Source organism: Eupeodes corollae, chromosome 1 (genome assembly GCF_945859685.1).
Source record: "Eupeodes corollae chromosome 1, idEupCoro1.1, whole genome shotgun sequence".
In the NCBI taxonomy this organism is placed as follows: domain Eukaryota; kingdom Metazoa; phylum Arthropoda; class Insecta; order Diptera; family Syrphidae; genus Eupeodes; species Eupeodes corollae.
In genome coordinates, this window is record NC_079147.1 from 153,238,569 (window position 1) to 153,247,139 (window position 8,571).

General features: G+C 34.2%; 1 long non-coding RNA gene across 2 annotated transcripts; it reads left to right on the plus strand.

The window, feature by feature from the left end:
• The first annotated feature begins 314 nt into the window (after positions 1 to 314).
• Positions 315 to 7,675, plus strand: LOC129940467 (uncharacterized). Of its 2 annotated transcripts, none has more exons than XR_008780683.1 (4): positions 315 to 878; positions 934 to 1,376; positions 6,906 to 7,027; positions 7,097 to 7,675. It is a non-coding gene; the product is annotated as an uncharacterized LOC129940467 (long non-coding RNA). The 2 variants fall into 2 exon arrangements; XR_008780684.1 differs by having other exon boundaries at positions 934 to 1,082.
• The last annotated feature ends 896 nt before the right edge of the window (positions 7,676 to 8,571 follow it).

An 8,571-nucleotide genomic window follows, 5' to 3' on the forward strand; every position in this document is an offset into this window, starting at 1 on the left:
GCTTTAAAAAAAAAACTGATTTCATTGCGGTTACTAGATGTAGCTCTAGCTATGGAATTACCCTCAAGCTTGACAGAACAATATCAACCTCGTATAGCGTGCACAATCATATTAGGAGAATACTCTAAACCCATATTCTCTAAGTTCCAACGAATTCTTATCTATCTTCTTCCAAAGAAAGAAAAAGACACAAAGCCAGAAAGAAAAAAAAAAAACACATTTCATTTTTATTTTTATAGTTCTTGAACCCATTAAACAATCAGCTTCAATTAAATTCAATTAAAGAAAATATGTGGACATGACGCTGCTGCTTTTCTCTGGCTGGCTTGACTATAATGGGACTATGCGGGAGTGAAAGAAAGACAGTGATGTACGACAACCAGATCCAAAGTACCGTGTGGTAATGACTGGAATATGATGACGCCGCGCTGTCGACAACAACGATGGATGGTACTTCTCTAGTAAAACTTGTGCTGGTGGATGTGGATGAGGATGAAGATCCGGATGGGCAATGACAACTGTTCCAACACCTCCTGCACAATTTTCCAGACCCTAGAGCATAACAAAAATCTTTTTCCTCTTCTGGCTCCCAAGCAAAGCAAACAAAATAAAAATAAGCCAAAAAGACGGTTGTTGTCATAATTCGTGTAACTTGTGCGAATATATGTTTGAATGACTGTATACCTAACTAGAAAAATACAATCATGATTGTTGGCTGGCTTCAGATCTGGCCTCAAGCTAAAAATGAGATAGTTTTTGCCATTCATTACATTTGAGAACATCATGGAACATCGAGGAAGAGTCCGACACAGGCCCTCGGGTGAGAAAATAAAGCAGGCAAAATGTTTACCATGCCATGGTTATGGTTGTCCAAAAATGTTTGTCCCAACATTTAAAAAAAATATATATTTTATTTACTTAATAATATTTCAGTGGTTGGACAATGGAGTATGGACCTGGACCTGGACCTGATACTCGGAGCTAGGGCTCCAGCAGCTAACTGAAGAATATATATGTATCTATGGTTTTATAGATATAGCTTAAGTCTATTCCATGCGGACAACTGAGGAGCAAGAAAATTGGTAAATATAATTTTTGGAAATAAGCTCAGATGGACAACTAACAACTAGGGATGAGAAAACAAAATGGATGGGCGGATATGAGAATTTCGGGCGGCTTCGCATACAGTACACCATCTACCTACTCACATGTCATGAGTGTATGAGTGATGCTATCAGCCAAGCGTCATCATCATCATAATATGACCGACCATCAAGGGAATTTAAATTGTGATAGATATTGTGAATGTGAATATGAATCTGTGTTGGAAAACGAAAAATCTGAACAGGAGGATGTCGAAAAATAATAACATGCCAGTGAGTGATGAAGTTATACTTGGATTTTAGAGCTTTACAAAATATTACAAGTGTATTCGGACATGGTTTTGGTTATAGCGGAACAATTGGTTTGAGTTAGTGTTTCCATACATAAGCCATGGCCAGCTGACTGACTTTAACGAAGGGTGAATAAATTCCCTGGTGTGGATATTTACTTTAAGAGCTTGTAAATAATGTGTTTTTAGTTTTTGTTTATATGACCGGCACCGGTTTTGAACTTTAATTGGACTCGAAAGTTTTTGTTTGTTAAGGTTTAAAGGTTCATAGCTTATTAAACACATATTTTTATCAATAAGGGGTGTTCTTTTAAAAGAGGATAGTTTTTTTTTAATTCAAATGGGAAAATATTGTAATCCCTCTTATCTACAAGTTAAAAATATTGAAATTTTTCGACTTTTGAAGACTTTTTAAATTCAAATCGTACATTTTTAGAGAGATGTGTGTGTGTGTGTGCGTACGTATTCGAGACACCATATTTCATATCTCAAGTTCCAGTAGAGACATCGAGGTAACCGTCAATCGGAGAGTAGTTTTTTCCCCAACATATACTTCATAAACTCAATTTCGGTTCGAGGTAGCTTAAGTTTAATTTATTGCTTATGAAAAGTAAAATTGTTTAAGTGTATTGCGCTAGGTACCGTTTTTTTAAAAAAAAGGAATAAGATGTACCGATATTTAATTAAAAAAAGGCTGGGATACGACCCACACTGATAAATTCCCATCCCGTCTGTCGATTTGTCTTCCTTAAAAGTTTGCAGGTTTTCGTGTTCGGTTTAAAAAGGTGTCAGTTGAATTATTCGAAAATCTAGTGTTGATAAAGAGACTTTTAGTCAAAAATAAATTTTTACTAATTTTAGAAGCATTTCCTGAATTTTTACAAATTGGATGAATGAAATGAATTTGAGGGATATTAAGAACCGAACATCAATTTTTACCAAATTTGCCTTACTATTTTTTCGATTGAGGGATATTAAGAACCGAACATCAATTTTTACCAAATTTGCCTTACTATTTTTTGTAGATTTTATTTTAGTATGAAAAAAAACTACAATATTTTCTGTGAAATAAAAAGAATTTGAAGACAATATTTTTAATTTTTAAAAGCTTTTTGAGTCGAAAGTAAATTTTTACCAAGTTTAAGAATTGTTTTTTTTTTTTGTTAAGTTTTTATTTATTGTAAGCGAATAAATTTTCCTCAAAAAATTACTGAGTGTTGTCAACAATATTTTTTGAAAGATGGAAGTAGTTCAAAGCCAATATCTCAAAGTTTTAAAAAGATATTTGAGTCGAAAATCAGTTTTACGAACTTTTGTTGAATTTTCTTTTAAGTTTTAATTTTTTGTAAAAAAATCTGTCAATTAGATTTTTCTAAAAAATTTACTCAATGTTGACAACAATATTTTTTTAAAAGATAAACAAAAATTTGAAGCTTAAATCTCAAAGTATTGAAAAGATATTTGAGTCGAAAATCAATTTTTTCCAACTTTTGGTAATTTTTCTTTTAAGTTTTTATTTTTTGTACGTACGTTCGCGACGTTTTTTTCGTCGTCCATAGCTCAAGAACCAGAAGAGACATCGATTTAAAATAAATGTTGTTATGGAGATAATAAAGCAGAAAGGTACAGAAAGGGCTCTCAAGCAAATTGCGAGGATGGTTTTTTTACCATAGCAGTTTAAAAAAAAGGTGAAAATTTTGGTTAATCCAAAATATCTTACGAACCAAAAACGCAAGAGACTTGAATTAAATTGTACATAATATATTGTAAGGTGATATAAAAGAAGTTTATTTTTTGAAAACAATCCATTGAACGTTTTTTTTTATATATCAAAAAAACTGAAAAAAAAATTGTCACCTCGAAAATTTTATGACTGAAATATGATTTCATCTCCAAAGCAATTCAACGCATCGAAGAATAATGTTTTTGACATCTGATAAAATTTTGAGAAAAATCAAATTGACAATTTTTTTTTATAAAATATAAAAATCTAGAAAAAACATTACCCAAAGTTGGTAAAAATTAACTATCGATTCAAATATTTTTGCAAAAACTTGAAATTTATTCTTCAAACTTATTTTACATTATAAGAAATATTGTTTTCAACATTTTGAAAAATGTTGAGAAAAATTGAATTGTCAGTTTTTTTTACAAAAAATATAACTCTAAAAAAAAAAAACAATTATAAAAATTGCTAAAAATTGGTTTTCGACTCAAATATCTTTTCAAAACTTTGAGATATTGGCTTTAATTTACTTTTATCTTTCAAAAAATTAACAAAAGTTGGTGAAAAAATGATTTTCGACTCAAATATCTTTTCAAGAATTTGAGATAATAGCTTCTAACTTATTTTTACTTATAAGAAATATTGTTTTAAACATTAGGACAAATTTTGAGAAAAATCGAATTTAACTGTTTTTTTTTTACAAAAAAAGAAAACTCTAAAACTTTCGGCTCAAATAGCTTTTCAAAAATTAAAAATATTGGCTTCAAACTTATTTTATTTTACATAAAAAATATTAATTTCGATATTCAGTAATCTTAATATATATAATTCTTCTATGAGTGTGTATGTCACTGAACTTCTCTTAAACGACTGGACCGATTTTGATGAAATTTTTTGTGTGTGTTTAAGGGGATCTGAGAATGGTTTAGAATCACAATTTTGTCCGCTGGACAATGTTTTTTTTGAAGATAATGGTATTCTCCGATGCATACATTGTCGATATGTATGTAAAAATCGAAAGTGAGAGATTACGATACATAAAATTTAATTAAGCAAAACTTAGTGCTGAGGAGTACATTCATTTACGTGACGCCGTAATCGGCAACGTAGATGCAACGAATGACATCAACAATATTGGTACCGCATATATTCTCCCATCATCATACACTGGTAGCCCGCGTCATATGCAGGAATATATTCAAGATGCAATGACTTACGTACGTGCATACGGCCGACCTGATCTTTTACCACATTTATGTGTAATCCAATCTGGGATGAAATCAAAAGTTTACTGTTGCCAGGTCAAACATCGATGCAACGTCATAATGTCACTGCACGTGTCTTTAAACAAAAATTAAAATCTTTGATGAATTTATTACTCGGTATTTGGTGAAACGCGTTGTTGGCTTTACTCCGTTGAATGGCAAAAACGAGTGTGAGAGTAGATATTGATAATCGCTGGGTAGTTCCATATTCGACATTGCTGTGCAAAACCTACAAAGCGCACATAAACGTTGAACTATGCAGTTCGGTGAAGTCTATCAAATACATTTGTAAGTATGTTCACAAGGGTAGTGATAAAGCTATATTTGCTGTTCAAAATGTTAACGACAATGACGAAATAACACGTTATCAAATGGGTCGATACATAAGTAGCAACGAAGTTATTTGGCGCATTTGTACGTTCCCTATACATGAAAGGGATCCTGCTGTTATACATTTGGTTGTGCATCTTGAAAACGGACAGCGTGTTTACTTTACAGAAGAAACTGCACTACAACAGGCTTTGAAGGCTCCAAAAACAAATCTTACTCAATTTTTTAACCATTGTAGTCGACAAGATGCTGTTGGTCAATTCGTAAGGACGTTGATGTACACTGATGTTCCTAAATTTTTTACATGGAATAAACAATCAAAGACTTTGGAACCGCGGAAACGAGGCATTCCAGTACCAGGATTCGCTAATATATTTATGACAAAAACTTTATGTCGATTATATACAGTTCATCCTAAGCAACGCGAATGTTTTTTTTTGCGTTTATTACTGGTTAACATCCCTGGACCGACGTCCTTCCAATATTTGCGAAAAGTCAATGGTACTTCATACGACTCTTTCTTCGATGCGTGTCGTGAGTTACATTTATTGGAGGATGATAACCATTTGGATCTCACACTTGCAAATGCAGCACTGAACTCATCTCCACAACAAATTCGTCAATTATTTTAAATAATATTGACAACGTGTTTTCCGTCTGATGCATCTGCTCTCTGGAACAAATATAAAGACTCAATGAGTGAGGATATTTTTAATCGGACTAGAATTACTAATCAAAATCTTAATATTGAATTCTCCGCCGAAATATACAACGAGCCATTAATAATGATTGTGGATATTTGTATTCTTATTTCAAACATGCCGTTCATCCATTTTGGAAAGCCAGCGCCGAATCGCCCAGCAGTAGACATCATCAACAGCGATGTTCAACGTGAACACCAGTTCGATACGACTTCTTTGGCTACTTTTGTTGCGGAAAATTAACAATTGCTTACTGCTGCACAACGAAATGTATATGATCAAATTAACGTTTCAATTGCAGCCCAACAAGTTGGATTCTTTTTTTTAGACGCTCCAGATGGCACTGGTAAAACATTTCTTATCGCACTGATAACTGCGCGGATTCGATCTCAAAATCATATTGCATTGGCCATTGCTTCATCAGGCATTGCAGCAACGTTACTTGATGGTGGACGGACTGCGCATTCATTTCATGATGAAATTACATTTAAATCGATTGAGACTGTTGGTGATTCTGACGAAGTTGTCAACTATCCTGTAGAGTTTCTAAATTCACTAGATTTACCTGGAATGCATCACATAATTGCGACTGAAAATTGGCTCACCTATAATTTTGCTTCGAAATTTAAATGCCCCAAAATTGTGTAATGGCACGCGATTAGTTGTAAAAAAAATCATGGGCAACATTCTTGAAGCCACTATTTTGAGTGGAAAATTTCAAGGTAAAGTTGTACTTTTACCACGGATCCCAATGATTCCTTCAGATTCGCCTATACCATTCAAACGTTTACAATTTCCAATCCGCTTGGCATATGCTATGACTATAAATAAGTCACAAGGCCACACAATAACAATTTGTGGCTTAGATTTAGAAAACCCATGTTTTTCTCACGGCCAATTATATGTTGCGTGTTCCAGAGTTGGAAAACCATCGAATTTATTTATTTATACACCTCAGGGTTTAACCAAAAATATTGTACATCCAATGGCATTACGATAAATTAAGTTTTTGTAAATAAGAACATATATTTTTTAAATAAAATAGTTTGAGTGTAAGCTTTTTTACCTTTAATTAAAACAAGTTGAAGATTTCATTACACATACTCACACGCTATCGATTAGTCTAATTGTAATAAATTTACATGTAATTACGTTAGATTTTGTCATAACATTTAAATAATAATTTTCATCAAAATGGTCCAGAATGTTTTAGCTTATTAAAAAAAGTTTGAAATTTTCAAATTAAAGACGTGTAGACAGGACAACGTGTGTCGGGTCCGCTAGTTTTTATATAAAAATCCAACAGTCCGTTTTTTCATAAAAAATAAAATCTACATAAAATGGTACGCAAATTTGGTAAAAATTGAAACTTTTAAGCAAGACAAATCGACAGACGGGATGGGAAGTTGTCAGTGTGGGTCGCCTTTATTTGTATAGATCCCTTTTTTATTATTCAGTCTAATTCTGGTGTTTTTATATATTTGCCCTAGGTTTAGATTAGATTGTATGTGGTGATGATCCGTAATGGCTGAGAAACATCTCACTTGGATCTCCATGGGTCCATTGTGCTCCGCAGGAAGAAAAAAAAATTGGATAGGGTACAGGAAACTTGGTAAGTATTTAGGTTAAGAATGCTTCCCTGAATTTATTTTCTAATATTATCATGCTTCTTTTTTTCTAGTGTGGGGCATCCGCATAGATTGTGGAGGGTATCTTCCTCATCGTCACATCCCCTATAAATGGGATGAGCTGCTACCCATTCTGTTGATGTGGATATACACCAAAGAGTTGTGACCCGTTAGGGCAGCTGAGGCCCACCTAGCTGCAAAAGGAATTTTATTTTACCTTTGGAAATTTACGGCCATAGATTCCTCAAAACTCTGCAAAATTCAAAAGCTGACCACCTGCTGTTTGCGATTACAGTGAAACGTTGTTTGTTAAGTTTATTTATTTGCTCAAGTGACCTGTATATAATTTTGGTACCATATGGCTCGGACCAAGCATTGATCCATTTTTTTGGTCAATTTGTCTACCTTTTTATTTCCTTAAATGTCACAGTGCTCTGGGATACAACGACGGATCATTGTTGGTATGGCTTTAAGTTAGGTTAGGTTGGAGTGGCTGTCCAGATGTCATTAAAGCACGTAGAGTCGTAGACCTCAAGGGTCCATTGTGATACCACTAATGAGGTTACTCATGGGAGAGTAATGAACTTAAACAAAGCATTTCGTACTTTTAATAAAGTTAGAGAGACGTTTTGTGTCAATCGTTGTCATTTCACTGGTGTTATCGAAGAAGGGATTACCGAGAAAGTTAGTCTTCCTATGAGGCAGTGTCCCGTTATTACTCCAATTGTAGAGCTTATACTTTGTCTGCTCAGTGGTATCAAGCCTTTTGACCGTTTTAAGTCAATACTTGGCCATATTTACTTGGTTGCAAGGCAGGTGGTACTCTGTGACCATCTAGCATTTGTTGTTTCTATTATTTCGTGAGAAGATATTTGCATGTAGCAAGTCACTACTTCGGCCTGGAATACACTGCATTGATTGGGAAGTCTATAGGATAGACTGAGATTCAGTTGTTCTGAAAAGATACCACTTCCAACTCCGTGATCGGTCTTTGTACCGTCAGTATAGAAGTGTACCGCATGGTCTTCTAGGGGTCTCTCTTCTTCCCAGGAGGATCTTGAAGGGATGGACACATGGAAGCTTTTACCGAATACCATTTTTGGGGTGGTATAGTCTAAGCGATCTGGGATAGATCTGAAACTGTCTAGAATAGTAGTATGTCCAGTATTGTTATTGGTCCATTGAGAGGTGGCTCTAAGCCTTACACATGAGTTTATCAGCCAGCTTTTTGGAGAAAATGTCAAGTGGAGTAAGGTTTAAAAGCACTTCCAGTGCTGCGGTTGGTGTTAAGCAAAGTGCTCCTGTGATGCACATACCTGCTGACCACTGGACTTTGATGAGCTTATTTAGATTTACTATCTTGTCCAGTGCGGTCCACCATACGACAGCTATATAAATGAGTATCGGTCTGATTACCGAAGTGTATAGCCAGTGGGTTATTTTTGGGGAGAAGCCCCATTTTGATCCTATGGCCTTTTTACAAGTAAAACGCGCTACAGTAACCTTTTTTACTCTTTCATCAATATTT